This window comes from Myotis lucifugus, unplaced genomic scaffold, assembly GCF_000147115.1.
Source record: "Myotis lucifugus unplaced genomic scaffold, Myoluc2.0 scaffold_2, whole genome shotgun sequence".
Taxonomy (NCBI): Eukaryota; Metazoa; Chordata; class Mammalia; order Chiroptera; family Vespertilionidae; genus Myotis; species Myotis lucifugus.
In genome coordinates, this window is record NW_005871050.1 from 4,701,606 (window position 1) to 4,719,729 (window position 18,124).

Genomic DNA, 18,124 nt, shown 5'->3' on the forward strand with positions numbered 1-18,124 from the left:
CAAGCACTTTTGAAACACTTGAAAATCTGAACAAATGAATTCCCTGTAATCAGCAATTCTACTCAAGGTCTATACCTAACAGAAAATACGTGCATATGTTTACAGCAGACATGTTCAAGAATATTCATAGGAGCACACTTTGTAATACCCCAAAACAGGAAACTTATTCAGTTGCCCATGAAAAGTAAAATGAATAGATAAATTATATATAATCACATAATGGAATATTAAACAGCATTAGGATAAATGGACAGGTTATGAATCACTCCCACAAAAATAATATTGAGCAAAAGATGACAAATATATAAGAATACATATGGTCTGATTCTATTTCTATAATGGTAAAAAAAACATGCAAATTGTCGTGTTAGAAGTAAGAATAGTGGTTACTCTCAGTGGGTAGTGACTGGAAAGAGGCCCGAGTGGGACTTCTGAGGTGCTGGTAATATGCTGTTTCTCAATTTGGGATCTGCTTATTATACAGACAGGCTTGAAAATTCATGTACTATACCCTTAAGACTTGTGTTCATTTCTGTATGTCTGTCATGAAGCAATTAAAATGTTTAACCTAAAGAAAGTGTAAGAGAATAAGGTGAATTTGTATATGGTCTCTGGGAAATTTTTTTCAAGTATAATGACAACATAACTAAAAAAATAAACACTAATAGTTTTGATGAGTTAACATTTTGAAGTTTATACATGTCAAAAGAAATGTACTGAAAAAAATTGAGAAAATATTTTCCAGAACATTACAAATGTTTACTGTGTTCAATTAATAAAGACCTCATATAGCCCTAACCGGTTTGGCTCAGTGGATAGAGCGTCGGCCTGCGGACTGAAGGGTCCCAGGTTCGATTCTGGCCAAGGGCATGTACCTTGGTTGCGGGCAAATCCCCAGTGGGGGGTGTGCAGGAGGCAGCTGATGAATGTTTCTCTCTCATCGATGTTTCTAACTCTCTATCCCTCTCTCATCCTCTCTGTAAAAAAATCAATGAAATATATTTTAAAAAAAGAAAGTACAGAGAAATTAAAAAAAATAAAGACCTCATATAAATAAGGAAAATATGAAAAAGCCTACACCTTATTGGCAAAGAAATGGAAATGAAATTAATTAGTAGATATGCTTTTTGCTTACCAGATACAGTGATTATTGAAAGATTACTTTTAGTGGGGATGTAATGATATGAATTGTCTTACACTCTATTATTAGCAGAAGTGGAAATTGATATAGTCATTCTGGAAAACAATCTGAGAATGTTCATGCCTTTGATACAATTCAGTTTCTAGAAATCTAACTTAAAGTATGAGCACAAAAGCAGATCAACATATGTAGGGAAAGGTGTAGTACAATGTTCCTTAAAATAGCAAAATAGTTAGAAACAAATTAATATTTCCAACTTAGGAATATTTGATATATTATGGTAGATCCACACTTAGATATGCAAACATTAAAAATTACATTTTGGCCCAGCCAGCTTGGCTCAGTGGTTGAGCATCGATCTATGGACCAGGAGACCACGGTTTGATTCCCAGTCGGGGCACATGCCTGGGTTGTGGGCTTGATCCCCAGTGTGGGATGTGCAGGAGGCAGCCAATCAATGATTCTCTCTCATCATTGATGTTTCTATCTCTCCCTCTCTGAAATCAATTAAAAAATATATTAAAAAACATGTTTTGTGAGAAATTTTTAGCAGTATAAGTTTAATATGATACAAAATTGTTGAAAAGATCAGGATACAAAACCATAGCAAATTATAACTATGTAATATATGTATGGGTATATGTATTATATTATAGTATACATGTATTATATGTATTATATTATATGTATACATATTATAGTATATAATGTATATAGTATGTGTATATTATATGTATGCACATTATATCACATAATTATATATTGTTTATTATACATATATGTGTAATGTACATATACCCACACATAGATTTATATAGAGAGAGAGAACAGAAAATGTTAACATCATGTAGTATATTAGTCTTTTTGGACCGCCATAACAAAATACCACAGACTGGGTGGCTTAAGCAACAGAAATTTATTTCCTCACAGTTATGGAAGTTAGAAGTTGGAGACCAAGGTGTCAGTAGGGTTGGTTTCTTTTGAGGCCTCTCTCCTTGGCTTGTACATGGCCTCCTCATTGTGTCCTCACACAATCTTCCCTTTGTGCATCCCTGATGTCTCTCTGTGTGTCCAGAATTCTTCTAAGGATATCAGTCAGACTGGATTAGGGCCCATCTTAATGATCCCATTTAACCTTAAGCACTTTTTAAAGGCCCTATCTCTGAGTCATAGGTACTAGGGGTTAGGACTTCAATATATGAATTTGGGGGGAAGGATACAATTTGGCCCATAATATGTAGATACCAAGTTTTCTACCAAATACAGCAGGGAGCACAGAAGCAGTAGATACCGCATGTTATAAGGCCCAGGCAGGCCAGGGAGAGGAATGCCTTGATCATCCCTGGAGGTTAGTGTCACCATTAATGCAAAAGAAGAATGGAGTGGGAAGGGCCCCTGAGCAAGGATCAAAGACCCAATCATCACTTCAGAGTCACATGGCTTTTTTATTTCCCACAAACAATTGCATAATCATGCCTGTGTAAAACATGTAGGAAGGAAAAATGAATTATAATATTTATTTATTATTATTATTATTTCTCTTTTATATTTAGAATTTACTAAAACAGAGCAGCTGTTGCCCCCTGGTGGCTCATTCAATAATTGTCTGTGTTGGGGTGAGTAAATAATGATGCCCTCCACTCAGGCTGCACAGCAGATATTAGTGCAATCTTAATTCTAGGGCCCAATGTAAGGCTCACCATATCTCTGAGTACAACAAAGGTTCTGAAATTCTAAATGTGACAGTTCTTATCATGTGACAATATGCTCTCAGCTGCTGTAAGACAGAGCAACACCAATAGCAGGAAGAGGAAAATAGGTTCCAGGATTGGTTGGGCATTTATGGCAGAGCCTCTACAATCAGAGGGCTAAAGAGGGCAGGTGATTGGAATTGGGGGCAAGGTCCTCCAGTTGGAAAAGAGGGGACCCATTGAAGTGAGAGTCCAGGGGGCAGAATGGATTTATTTACTCTCTTTGGGGGATCAATAAGAGGGTGAGCATGAAGAGGACTTAAGATGAGTGGGAGAAGGTAGTACAACCAGCAAGAGGACCAAGATTAACAGAGTCGAGGGAAGATAAGCAATTCAGCTGTGGGTCAGAAACTACTGAAGCAAGCCAGGCAACCAAAGCCTTCCCATAGACATGTCCTACTTCATCATGATATCAAGCACCCCCCCCCCCCGCCCCCGTACTTAGGGGTCCATAGTTTCCTCTTGAGAATCCCTGAGAAGCCCTTGAATTTTCCATAAATAGTGGTTTCCCAGCTGACTTTTCATTATTCACTGAGTGTAACAGGGAATGCGCAGCTTTGGGCTTGGGCCTGGGGCTAAGATTGGAAGTGCCTGTACCTTAGGATGCTTGGATAATCAGGTTTGGCCAGGGGGCGAATTTAAGAGTGGAAAGGGGAGAACTCATTGACATAGGTGCACTCAGAATTTAATGTCCTGGTAAGGGACTTCTAGCCTCCAGAATTGTGAGAAAATAAATTTCTGTTGTTTAAGCCCCCTAGTCTGAGGTTCTTTGTCATGGAAGCCCGAGCAGACTAATATAGGACACAAGGTTGGAGTAGCAGCCAGAATGCCTTCACCTGCAGACATCTCTAGCAATGGTTAATAGGCATTGTATTCTTGGGGACAAGAGAGATGGGCAGCCAACTAGGGTAACAGTTGATTTGTGTACTCCCTAGAAATTTACAGCTGGGGAATAAAGGGCTAATGTCATCCACTACAATGGAAAATCATGATCCTTCATCCAGTTTCTAATCTAAATTTATTCACAGATCTAGAGTCCAGCAATTAAAAGGAAGGCTTGATGCTCTTGGAGAATTCCATAATGCCACTGCAAGTATGTATAATAAACATTCCCCCAGTGCTTCCCCAAAGTGCCAATGTCCATTTACTTTCAGTTATATTGAAAAGGAAGTTGAGCCCAGCCGGTGTGCTCAGTGGTTGAGTGTCAATCTATGAACCAGGAGGTCAGGGTTTGATTCCTTGTCAGGGCATATGCCTGGGTTGTGGGCTCCATCTCCAGTGTGGGGAGTGCAGGAGGCAGCTGATCAATGATTCTCTCTCATATTTGATGTTTTTATTTCTCTCTCCCTCTCCCTTCCTCTCTGAAATCAATAAAAATAGATTTTTTAAAAAGAAAGAAAGAGAAGGAGGTTGAAAAAAGCTGGTCATTCACCAAAGCCAGTACTCATAGGTAATGGAAGACAGAGAAGCTGAAGATGGAGACAGGACAGCAATATGTTTCTATGGACTGAATGTTTGTGTCCCACCCAAATTCTTATGTTTAAGGTCCCCAAATCGTCAATATGATGGTATCTGGAGGTGGGGCCTTTGGGAGGTAATTGGGGTTAAATTAGCTTACGAGGATGGGGCCACTATGAGATTAATGCCCTTATAAAAAGAGGAAGAGACATGAGACCCCTCCTTCTCTCCCCTCCCCTCCCCTCCCCTCTCTCTCCTCTCCTTTCCCCTCCCCTCCCCTCCCTCCTCCTCTCCCTTCCTCTTCCCTCTTCTCTCCTCTCCCCTCCCCTCCCCTCTCCTCTCCTCTTCTCTCCTCTCCAAGAAAAGACCATGTGAGCACATAATCAGAGAGAGAGCTCTCATCAAGAACCCAGTCATACTGATCCTGGACTTTCAGATTCCAGAACTTTGAGAAATAAATGTTTGTTGTTTAAGTCACCCAGGTATTTGTTAAGCAGCCTGAACTGGCAAAGACAAATGTCAAAGTAAGAAAATCCATCAGCAATGAGTATCCAGAAACCCAACATCACAGTGAGGCAATGTGTCAAAGCCAGTTAATAGCCAGGAGAATGGAAGTGGACATAATTCTGGTCAATTTTGCCACCCAAATGTTTTAGCTCAACATGTGATAACTTAAAATTATTTGCATAAATTCTTGGGAGCTTGGTAGAGTAGTAAAGAAATCTAAAGATGTCTGGGGACATCCTTGACTTTTGGGGGGCTGATACTAAAGGAGGGCACTTATCCTTTTCTACCACTGCATCAGCAGCAGAATCCTGGACTATACAAACTTGAGTGTTGACTCCCATTTGCATTCCTTCTGTTCTTACATTTTTTGAAATGATGCCATATTCTAAAGTGACCCAACTAGCTAGAAAGTATCATCATTGAATAAAATCACCTTGTTATTTAAAAATGCAAGCTGAAGAAAACAGACCTCTAGCATTAAGAGGACTTGGATTGGTCAATATATTAAAGTAAAAGAGATTATAAATAGTGACTATACCATTTTGAAAATTTATATGAACCTAACAAGGTTTAATTGCATTTCTTAGCAACCATCTTTCAACACAGAAAATCAGGCCTAATGAATCCCGAGGAGACAATTTTTTGCATTGCTTTGGCAGCACCTGTGAAACTGGATGAGTTTAAAGGATGGTGTTGATCCTGGTTTAAAATCTTCACAAATGAATGCTGAGTGTTTGCTATTCATTATGAGAATGCTCTTAAGAAAGGAATTTTAGTACTGACATTAACGAAATTCTTGTAAGTACTTTAGTAAATTATAACCCATGTAGCAAGAAGCTTAGGGAGGAAATTTCTTTCTCTTCTAGGGCTACAGTCACCATCTGTTCAAGGTTATTGTTTTCTATCATGGAACAGTTTTGTTCTGTACATAAACTGGGTAGCATATGATTTTTAAAAAATCCTCACTAGAAATGCCGCCCTAACCGGTTTGGCTCAGTGGATAGAGCATCGGCCTGCGGACTGAAGGGTCCCAGGTTCGATTCCAGTCAAGGGCATGTACCTTGGTTGCAGGCACATCCCCAGTAGGGGGTGTACAGGAGGCAGCCGATCAGTGTTTCTCTCTCATCGATGTTTCTAACTCTCTATTCCTCTCCCTTCCTCTCTGTAAAAAATCAATAAAATATATTTTTAAAAAAATCCTCACTAGAGGATATTTTTCCAGTTGATTTTTAGAGAGAAGGAAAGAAGGAGGGAGGGAGGAAGAGAGAGAGAGAGAGAGAGAGAGAGAGAGAGAGAGAGAGAGAGGCATTAATGTGAGAGAGACACATTGAACTATTGCCTCCCGAATGGGACCAGACCGGGTTGGAACCTGCAACCCAGTTACCCTTTGGTGTGTGGACTGATGCTCTAATCACGGAGCCACACTATCCAGGGTTGGGTAGCACATGATTTTAAAAAATATATGGTTTTATTGATTTTTAGAGAGAGAGAGAGGAAGGGAAAGGGATAGAGAGAGAGAATCATCGATGAGAGATAAATATTGATCAGCTGCCTCCTGCATGCACCTCTCTCCTGGGGAATGAACCTGCAACCTGGGTATGTGCCCTGACTGGGATTCCAACCAGTGACCTCTTTTTTTTTTGAACCAGAGACCTTTTGGTTCATGGGTCGATGCTCAACCACTGAGCCATGCCGGCCAGGCAGCACATAATTTTTTCAAATTTTATTTGTAAAAATCTTTATTGTTGAAAGTATTACATTTGTCCCCCCCCCATTAACTCCCCCAGCCCACCTCTGCCCCCCACCCCAGGCCTTCACCATCCTATTGTCTGTGTCCATGGCTTATGCATATATGCATACAAGTTCTTTGGTTGATTACCTCCCTCCCTCCCGCACCTTCCCTCCCAGATTTTACACTCTGTTCCATGCCTCCATGTCTCTGGATCTGCTGGAGGCTAATTCCAGCAGGGCATAATAAAATTCTAGAAGTTCCTCAGAAGGCCGATGGACACTTTCAGCAGGGCTGAAGATCTGCATGTTATTGCCTGCTTCCAGACAGCTGAGAGCAGTTCCCCCAACCTTATAATCCTTTACTGTTTACCAAACCTTACCTTTGATATGTATATCTGCTTTGCTAAAGGGCAAAATGTGTGAATAAAAAGCCCTAGGTCCAGAGATTTGGGGAGCTTAGTCACTAGAGCTAAGCCTCCCCTGGCTCCCCTAAAATGCCTCCCAAATTTATATTTCATGTCTAGTTTATTTAATTTACATCACAGCCCTTCTCCAGATTCCTGAACCCTTGCAGCTGCGGATAAGACCCTAGCATGGATCCATTTTATTTTGTTAATTAGATTGCACATATGAGTGAGATCATGCAGCACATGATTTTTTAACTTACCAACTCAGTATTGAGTTATGCCCTCATACTGAGGTGAAAGCTTGGGAAGCATTTATGTCAGATTTCAGGGCAAGGTGTGGTTTACTTCAGTGGAACCACATAGACTGTGAGGATCTTCCTGTGAGGAGGAAGGACAGCACAAAGGGACAGATGTAGCTTTAAAGTACCAGATAAGGAGGCAGCTTTAGGATAGGGTGTGTGGTCAGAGTAGGATGAGGGCTTCCAACCTACTCTGAAGAGACAAGAAGCATGTTGGCCTAAACTTAGAGTAGGGAATGAACTAGATAGAACATTCGCAGGATTATTCTGAGGAACCAAGACCCTCTTAGCTAAAGAGGGAGGAAGGTCAGCAAGTGGGAAAAACACAGGGACCTAGCAATTATGGTGGACACCCTGGAATCTCCACTAGAATCTCATTGCTACTACAAGATGATTCCTCCTCCTCCCTGACACACACGTATAAGGAACTCCAGTGTAGAAGAAAGGAACATAGGTTTTAGAGTCAAGCAGACCTTTTGGCAAGTCACAGTTCTGTAATTTATTTACCTGCTCTGTGACCTGGAACACATTACTTGCACTCTCTGATATTCAATTCCCTCATCTATAAAATAGGAATGATAAGAGTACCTACCTATAGGATGTTTTTAGGATTAATGGATGCAGTGCAAATGTAACAGTTTATTGAGTTGCCTCAATTCTTTGGGATACATACATAAAATGGTTTCGTTTTATTGCTCAACTGCGCTATAGCACTGATGGAGGCATAATACCACATTCTGCTGAGGTATGAAATTTTTTGCCCCCATATTGTGATAGTTTTTGTCAAGACCATGGACCTCAATCTTATCTATCATTTTGGGACAATTTTCCCCAGGTATGCAGACACATGCCATATATATCTTATCTACTCCTCAAGAATCAGGAAACTGAGGAGCCTGCCCTTGCCCTTTCTCGGCCTGGAAGATCCCCAGACCTCCATCTCTCCCATAGCACTTTCCTCTATGCCCCAACAGCATCAGGCACAGTGCCAGTATGGTAGCTTTGCAACTTTCAGAGAAAAGATAGGCACCAGTTCTCATTTTAGTAAGACAGTGGGTCACATTTAGCAACCTCTATTTTTATGAGTGATTCTCTTAGAGTTTCCCCTCTCTTGACTTGGGGAAAGGAAACATTGCGCACCCCAGACTAGACTTCTTATATCAACTGGGAAGCTGGTTTTTCCACAGCAAGATCTGTTGGCTGGTGTCTGGCCCTAAGAGTTGCTGACCCTCTGAACTTAGAATATAAGGTATTGAGAATCTTTTGCTTAGCTATAGAGACAGAAACCAGATTAGTGGTTGCCAGGAGCTCAGATTAAGGGTTGGGGGGCTGACTATGGAGGAACATAGAGAAACTTTTGGAGGTGATGGAAATGTTCCACATCTTAATCTGGTGGTGATTGTGTGATAAAACTGCTTGAACTGCACACCGAAAAGGAATCATTTTACTGGATCTAAATTATTCTATATAATAAAAGCCTAATATGCTAAGTGTCTGATTGTCCAGTTAGCCGTTCAACCAATCAAAGTGTAATATGCTAATGATATGCTAAGGCCACTCAACCAGTCACTATGACATGCACTGACCACCAGGGGGCAGACGCTCTGACCGGTAGGTTACCTTGCTGCTGGGGTCTGGCTGATAGGGACTGAGCGAGACAGGTCGGAAACTCCCTGGAGCCCTCCCGTGGCCCCTCCCTGGCTGATCAACCTCCCTCGTCCCTCCCCAGCCCCAATTGTGCACTGGTGGGGGTCCCTCGGCCTGGCCTGCGCCCTCTCGCAATCTGGGACCCCTCGGGGATGTCAGAGAGCCGTTTTCAGCCCAATCTTGCAGGCCAGGCCAAGGGACCCCACTGGTAAATGAATTCGTGCACTGGGCCTCTAGTAATTTAATAAAAGGGGAAAATCAAGAAAAAGGAAAAATCTCTTTGGGCACCTGTTTCTTATCACAAGGTAAACTGTTTAGTGCCTGGCACACAGTAGTCAATAAATGGTAGCTGTTGGTTCTGTTGTGAACTAGCTCTGCTGGTGCTCTGCCAGCACTGTCATAGTCACAAAATTATGCATCTAGTCACCTCATTGATACCTTCCTTGGGCTGTCCTGTTATCCATGGTTGCTAATATAGAATCATTAATGCCCTCACTAATGAGATTCCTATTCCGGTGGGCCTTGGGCAAAGGGAGAGTCTGCTTCAGCATTCCTGCTCTGGATCCCTGAAACATTAGAGCCACGGTGGACGGGGAGAATCCTTCCAGAGAGGACTGAGTTACTGACCACTGAGAAAATCTGTCCAGGACCTCCACGGACATTGGCTAGGTTGGTACTTTGAGCTATGTTCTCAACATTGCCTTTCCTGATGTCCCTGCAGAGAAGCATGACCTCACCCTGAGGCCAACTCACTTATCCTCAGTCCCAGAAACCTTATACTTGGCACAGAAGATACAGTGAGATAAAGTAGGATATACAGGCTTGTTTTTTGTTGACTGCTGACTCAGGATAGCAGCTGATAAGGCCTTAAGGTATATGCCTCCTTATTTTAATCAGAAACTTTTACATATTTTTTAAAAAAGAAACTTTCACATATTTTTGTTTAAATATTTCAAACTCTCATCTGGCCGGTGTGGCTCAGTGGTTGAGCATCGACCTATGAACCAGGAGGTCAGGGCACATGCCTGGATTGTGGGCTAGATTCCCAATAGGGGGCATGCAGGAGACAGCCGATCAATGATTCTGATCATTGATGTTTCTTTCTCTCTCTCCCTCTCCCTTCTTCTCTGAAATCAATAAAAATATATTAGAAAATAATAATAACAAATATTTTCAAACTCTTGAGACTTGATACTTTGAAAAGGAGGCCTTGAATAGCAGTTATAGAGTAAATGAGTGACCATCTGGCAAGGAGTCTGTAAAAGTCAGATGTCAACTGGGGTCACCTTGTCATTTGAGGTTCCCATATAATTGGCTTAACCCCCTGTCCCACATCCATAGGAGCCCTAGCATGTGTTTGGCATTCTGAGGAGAACCTGATTTTCTCCTAATCGCACACCTCTGGCTCTGAGGTTTTGCTTGAGCTGAATTAGCTCAGCAAACAGATGTTCTCACCATCTCACCCTCACTGACATTGTTCCCCACACTGAAAATAGTGGAGTATCAAAATTAAAAGCCCAGCCCTGGCTGCACATTTGCATTGCCTAGGGAGATTTTAAAACTTCCAATGACAAGGATGTAACTAAGTCATCAGTACTTTTTAATTTTGTTTTATTAATTAATTTTTTTAGGCATCACTATTTTTTATAGCTCCCCAGATGTTTGTGTCATGCAGCCAAATTTGAGAAGCAGTGATTTTGAAGTTCAGACAAGCCTGGGTTTTGTCCTGACTCAGTCCACTGGCTGATGATGGACCTTGAATAAATTACCTAAGCTTTCTGAATCTCAATTTCTTAATCTCTAAAAGGATTTGCATGAGGAGTCTATGAGTTAATCCCAATAAAGCATTGTGCCTGGCAGAGTGTAAACATCTAATAAATGGAAGATGTAAATATATTTTTAAAAAATATATTTTTATTGACTTTACAGAGAGGATGGGAGAGGTATAGAGAGTCAGAAACATCAATGAGAGAAACACCAATTAGCTGCCTCCTGCACACTTCCTACTGAGGATCGGGCCACAACCAAGGTACATGGCCTTGACTGGAATTGAACCCAGGACTCCTCAGTGCGTGAGCCAACACTCTATCCACTGAGTCAAACCAGTTAGGGCATAAATATATTCTTCAATTAGCAATAATTGCACCTCGGGTAAGCCTCATTGGCTACAATACTGCCACTGCACAAAGTTTCCAGATATATTTTGTATAGGACAGCCTATTGCTATTATTTATGGTGGATTATGGGCAATGTAATGCCCTTAAAACCACAAGTCTGGGCCCTGGTTGGGTAGCTCAGTTAGTTAGAGCATCATCCCCATATGCCAAGGTTGTAGGTTTGATCTCTGGTCAGGGCATAAACAGGAAGCAAACAATGAATGCATAAATAACTGGTACACCAAATTGACATCTCTCTCTCTCTCTCTCTCTCTCTCTCTCTCTCTCTCTCTCTCTCAATAAATAAATAAATAAATAAATAAATAAATAAATAAATAAATAAAACAAAACCCACTGGCTCAGGAAAGCAGTGCTCTGAATGCAGGAATAAGAGAAGACAAATTCTAGCCACAAATACTAGTATTTATTGTGATTCTAACTCATGGTAAGCTTTGAGGAGACAAAGAGATGATGTGAACTAAGCTCTCCAGGCATTCACAAATCTTATTGTGGGGAGAATAGATGTGTAGACAAAGAAAAAGTTCACCTTAACTTATACTACAGACAATAAATAAATTCAGACTCTGTGCTGGACTAGCCAGTAGAGTTTTCACAGAGACGGATTTGTTTGTTTATATTGTTCATTAGATTCCACATATAAGTGAAATTACATACAACACAATATACAGATGATGCATTATAGGATTGTACACTTGAAAACAAATAAAAGTGAATTGTACACTTGAAACTTATATAATTTTATTAACCAATGTCACTCCAATAAGTTAAATAAGATGGTTTTTATTCAATAAAAAATATATGGGTAGGATTTGGACTGGCAGAGAGGATTGGGGAGAGCATAGCAAAAAGAATAAATATCTAAGTAAAGATCCAGTGGCTGGAATAAAGACTGGAACAGGTGCTTTGTTATGGAAAGCACGGGATAAGTGTGGAGAGGCAGGATTAGGAAGAACTTGAATCTCAGATGAAGGGATATAGATTTTATCCTGTAGGTTCTTACGGTTTCTGTGTGTGTGTGTGTGTGTGTGTGTGTGTGTGTGTGTGTGTATGAGAGAGAGAGAGAGAGAGAGAGAGAGAGAGAGAGAGAGAGAGATAGAGAGAGAGAGAGAGAGAGAGAGAAAGAGAGAGGGAGGATTGAATCCTTTGGGCATTTAATGCAAAGCTATATATATGGTGGGGAAAAAGGTCAAGGATATGAATTAACCACATTCCCCCCCACCACGGGCTCTGAACCAATAGAGAAGTATGCACATGAATCAGAAACAGCATATGAATTTTGTTAATAATAAAGTTGTGTTGGAGAACATAGTATGACCCCAAGGCCAAAATGGACGTCTTACTTCTCCCTCCTAAATAATACAAAATTAGCCATTTAGTTACAAGCAGGACAAATCTTGACCTGGTCATATAAGCAGGAAGCAGAAAGAATATGTATGCCATTTGTACAGAGAAATGGAGCAAGAGGTCAGGTCATTTATTTGCAATGACCTTAAACATATTAACCCTTCCCAGAATTGGAACCAACAGAAATAAAGCTGTTATAAAATGGCACATTTTAAATATAATTTCAGGAAGTTAATTGACTCCTTTGGAGTTCATGAACACTAGAATAAAAATCCCTAATGTAGGCAAAGATAAGTCACAAGTGTTTGTTTTTTTTTTTCAGTAGTGAAATGAAGTAGTAGGTTTATTCATAATAGCCAAAATTTGGAAGCAACCAAAATTTCCTACAACTTTTAAATGGTACATCCATACCATAGAATACTACTCAGTAATAAGAAGAAATGATGAGGATACACTAGAATATTTTTACTTTTCAATTTATATCATTCTTTAAAGAGAAAAAGAAACAAATTAATCAAATTTGAAAGCTAAGTGGTGACTCTAGATAAATGGTTTTCACAAAAACTCTGGAGCCAGAAGGAGAGAGGGGTTCTGAGTGAATGGGGCTCTTGATTCACTCAACCTTGTTAGTGTGGAAGCATTTTAGCATTTTTAGTTTTATCTGTTATTCATATTGGGTTTTGGTGGCTGTATTAGTCAGGGAGAGAGAGAGAGAGAGAGAGAGAGAGAGAGAGAGAGAGAGAGAGAGAGATCTACAGTTCCCCTCCTGTGTTTTCTTTACTATCACACAGAACACTCATAACACTCTGATACCAGGTATGGGGGTTCCCCCACCAAGCAATACTCTGTGACACCAATTGGGTGTTGAAATCATAGGTTAAGGTCTCAGTCTCAAGACTGCTCCCCACCCAAAATCGAAAGTTGAGGTTGTTACCTATGCTTCTGGCTGATCAGCTATAAATTGGAGGTTCAAAATAAAAATAAAATAAATTGTAGGTTCATGAACCCCTTCTTGGGTTAGAGTGATTTACTAGAGTGGTTCACAAAACTCAGGGAAACACTTAAGTTATCAGTTCATTAAAGGATATGATAAAGGATATAGATGAACAGCCAGATGAAGTCATGTATTAGGCAATTTCTGGGAAGGTCCCTATCGCAGAAGCTTCTGTCCCCATGGAGTTGGGTGTGTCACCCTTCTGGAACGTGGACATGTTCATCCACCCGGAAACTCCTTGAACCCATACTGTTGGGATTTTATGGAGGCTTAATCATATAGGCATTATCAATTACTAACTCCATTTCCAGACCCTCTCCCCTCTCTGGAGAGTGGAGGGTGGGGCTGAAAATTCCAATCTTCTAATCATGTCTTCATCTTTGTGGTCAGCAGCTTCCACATAGAATCTATCTCAGAGCCCACCCAGGTTTGCCTCATTTAAAAAAAGATATTCCTGGTGTTCTTATCACAGGAATATATAAGCGTTTTAGGAGACCTGTGTCAGGGACAGGGGACAAAGACCAAACAGATATTTAACACGTTAAGCGCCCAGCCTGTTTTGTCTTCTGGACAGAAAGTATAGTGTCAGTCACCGGTGCCTGACAGGGCACTTCATGTGTTAATAGAGGTTGGTAAGTCCTAGGATCTGCAGGGTGGGTTGGCAAGCTGGAGATCCAGGTTTGCTGATGGTTTCGTTCTTGTCAGAGTACAAAGGCCTGAGAACCAGGAGGGTCAATGATATAGTTCTAGTCCAAAGGTCAGACACAGGAAGGATGGATAATTTAGTTTCAGTCTAAAGATAGGAAAAATCCAATGCTCCAGTTTGAAGGCCGTCATGTAGGAAGAATTCTCTTTTATTTGGGAAAGGTCATCCTTTTTTTTTTTTTTAATTCAGGCCTTCAGCTGATTGGGTTAGGCCCGCCCATATTAAGAAGGGCAATCAGGCCAGAGCTCCAGTGGCGTAATCGGTTAGCTCGAGGTACTTATAAGAAGGGCAATCAGCTTTACTCAGTCTACTAATTGAGATTAACCCATCCAAAAACATTTTCACAGAAACACCCAAAATAATGTTTGATTAAATATCTGGGCACCCTGTGTCCCAGTCAAGTTGACACATAAAGTTAACCATCACAGTGACTAAAAAAATGTCTGAATATCATTGACCTACTAAACATCCACCATTTAAAAAAATATTTTTATTGATTTTTTTAGAGCTATTAGAAGAGAGAAGGAGAAGGACAGGAAGAGGGAAGGAGAAAGAGGAAGGGAGGGAGCAGGGAGAGAGAGAGAGAGCACAAAACATCCATCAGCTGCCTCCTTCATGGCACCTACCGGGGATTGCAACCTGGGCATGTGCCCTGACTGGGAATCGAACCAGCAACCCTTGGGTGCACAGGATGACACCCAACCAACCTAGCCACACCAAACCTCTCTGTTTATATTACAGAACTGTTTCCAGAGGGACACTGGCTCCATTTTACTGATGATAAACTTGAAGTCAGAAAGAGGAAGGCCCTTGATCTTCTGATCTTCCTTAGTGGATTTACTTTTGCTGATCCCATTTAAGTACAGGTCTTCATTCCCTTGTAGAGCCTCCAGGGTACAATCTGTTTCCTTGCTTTTTTCAATTTCTAGAGCTATCACATTCTTTGGTTTGCGACCCTCTTCCTACATCTTCAAAGGCAGCAATGATAGTTTGAGTCTTTCTCACATCAAATCACTCCAACACAGACTTTTCTGACTCCCTCTTTCACTTATAAGTACGATTTTGATTACTTTGGACTAACCAGGATCACCTCCCCACCTTGAAGTCAGCTGATTCACAGACTTAATTCTATCTACAACCTTAATTCCTCCTTAGGGAATAGCATATTCACAGATGCTGGGGTTTAAAAAATGGACATCTTTGGTAGTTCATTATTCTGCCTACTTCAATACTACTGTCAGAGACATCTGAAAGAACCTCTGTCTTCACACTACTGAACTGTTTCCAGAGGAACATTGGCTTCCTGTCCCATGGCTGAACACTTTCTACTTTCTGGCATCCAAGCCCCTCTACAACAGGGCCTTACCCTACTTATCCAGCATTATCTTCTTAGAATTTATTCTTATATTGATTGTCCTGCCTGGAAAATGGACATTTCTTTTTGTGGGTTGAGATTACAGAACCAAAAGCAACCAACCTAAGGTCAGCTTCTCATTATTGAATGGCACATTGAATTAAAATTCTAAATAGTTCCGATATACTTCAGGGCCTTTGCATTTACTGTTGCTTCTGTTTTTGAATGCTCTTCCCCCAGATTTCCTTATGGCTACCTCACTTCTTTCAGGTATCTGCCCCCACTCCTTCTACTTCCATCCCTTTATTCTGATTTATTTTTCTTTTTAGCATTTATTATGATATCACATAGATCGTATATGAACTTGCTTTATTTTTATTTTATTAATTTGTAAAAATTTAATTTTTAAAAATTTTAAGTATAGTTTGTATTCAATATTATACTAGTTTCAGGAGTACAACATAATGATTTCACATCTACACACCTTATAGTGGGATCACTACAATAAGTCTATTAATCGCCTGTCACTGTGCCAACTTATTACAATATTATTGACTATACTAGAGGCCTGGTGCAAGAATTCGTGCACCAGTGGGGTCCCTCAGCCTGGCCTGCAGGATCGGGCCAAAACCAGCTCTCTGACATCCCCTGAGTGGTCCTGGATTGTGAGAGGGCACAAGCCAGGCCGAGGGACCCCACCAGTGCACAATCGGGGCTGGGGAGGGACACAGGGAGGGACTGCGGGAGGGCTCCAGGGCATGTTCGGCCCGTCTTGCTCAGTCCCGATCGGCTGGACCCCAGCAACAAGCTAACCTACCGGTCAAAGTGTCTGCCTCCTGGTGGTCAGTGCATGTCATAGTGAGTGGTTAAGTGGCCTTAGCATATCATTAGCAAATTACGCTCTGATTGGTTGAACAGCTGACCAGACGACTGGATACTTAGCATATTAGGCTTTTATTATATAGGATTTCCTTTCACCTTTTCAGCCCATCTTCCTTCCCACACTAGAATGTGAGCTCCATGAGAGTAGAACTTTGTTTTCTTCACTGCTATAGTGCTGGCATCTAGAACTAAACCTGTCACCTACTAGGTGCTTAATAAATATTTGTTTGAATGAATTCCCTTCTCTCTATCTCTAGTTTGACAAATTTAGTTTGAGTATTCATTATCACCTTTCATTTGGATAATTGAAACAGTCTCCTAACTGGTCTTTAGGCTTCCCCATTGCCCATTCTGCAGTAAAAATTATCTTTCAAAACCATAATTCAATCATGACATTCCATTGCTCAAAAACAAAACAAAACAACATTTATTTATTTTATTTTTAAAATATATTTTATTGATTTTAGAGAGGAAGGGAAAGGGAGAGAGAGATAGAAACATCAATGATGAGAGAGAATCATTGATTGGCTGCCTCCTGCATGCCCCTTACTGGGGATCAAGCTCACAACCCAAGCATGTGCCCTTGGCCAGAATCGAACCTGGGACCCTTCAGTTTGTAGGCTGACGCTCTATCCATTGAGCCAAACCAGCTAGGGCACAAAACAAAATTTAATGACTCCTTGTTTTCTTCAGGAAAAGATAACTTGGCAACAAGGTTCATCATAGTCTTATCTCTGTCCACTTGTCATTCAATCATGAAATAATTACTTCATGAGCACCTACTGTGTGCCAGATACTGTTTCTAAACTGAAGCCACAATAGTGGATGAAATATGGCCCCTACCCTCAAAGAACTCATAGGACTAGCTCATAGGTCTTGACCTTTACAGGTACAGAGAACTGGGTGGGTTGAGGGATGGAAATTGGGGAGGAACAACTGGGACAAAAAGTCCCTTCCTGTTTCTAGGTATAAGCAGCAGCATTTGTAACCAGCACCCATCCTAGTAACAGTTTTCTTAAAATAGAAAATATAGGCACCCTCCGCCGCTGGCCCGCTCCACATGCACTCCGAACCTTAGTATTTCACCTCCACACTGTGCCTCCTCTGAGTCTCGGTACAAAATCGCCAGTCGGGCTGGAGGTCAAATCCCTCTAGTATTAACTACAACAATCAAGGCTTAACTACAACAAGACTGCGCACAAAGACCACTAGGGGGTGCACCAAGAAAGCGTAAAAAATGCGGAGACAAAGAAACAGGACAAAACTATCAAGGGAGGATATTGAGTTCAGAACCACACTTTTAAGGTCTCTCAAGAACTGTCTAGAAGCCGCCGATAAACTTATTGAGATCTACAAGAAATCTAATGAGACCCTCGATGCTGTGATAAAGAACCAACTAGAAATTAAGCATACACTGACTGAAATAAAGAATATTATACAGACTCCCAACAGCAGACCAGAGGAGCGCAAGAATCAAGTCAAAGATTTGAAATTCGAAGAAGCAAAAAACACCCAACCGGAAAAGCAAAATGAAAAAAGAACCCGAAAATATGAAGATAGTGTAAGGAGCCTCTGGGACAGCTTCAAACGTACCAACATCAGAATTATAGGGGTGCCAGAAGATGAGAGAGAGCAAGATATTGAAAACCTATTTGAAGAAATAATGACAGAAAACTTCCCCCACCTGGTGAAAGAAATAGACTTACAGGTTCCAGGAAGCGCAGAG

General features: G+C 41.0%; 2 pseudogenes; both read right to left on the reverse strand.

Moving 5' to 3' along the window:
* The window catches only part of LOC102422826, a 58,870-nt pseudogene that overhangs the window by 10,236 nt on the left and 30,510 nt on the right, over nt 1-18,124 (reverse strand).
* Nucleotides 11,016-11,132, reverse strand: LOC111827197 (annotated as a pseudogene).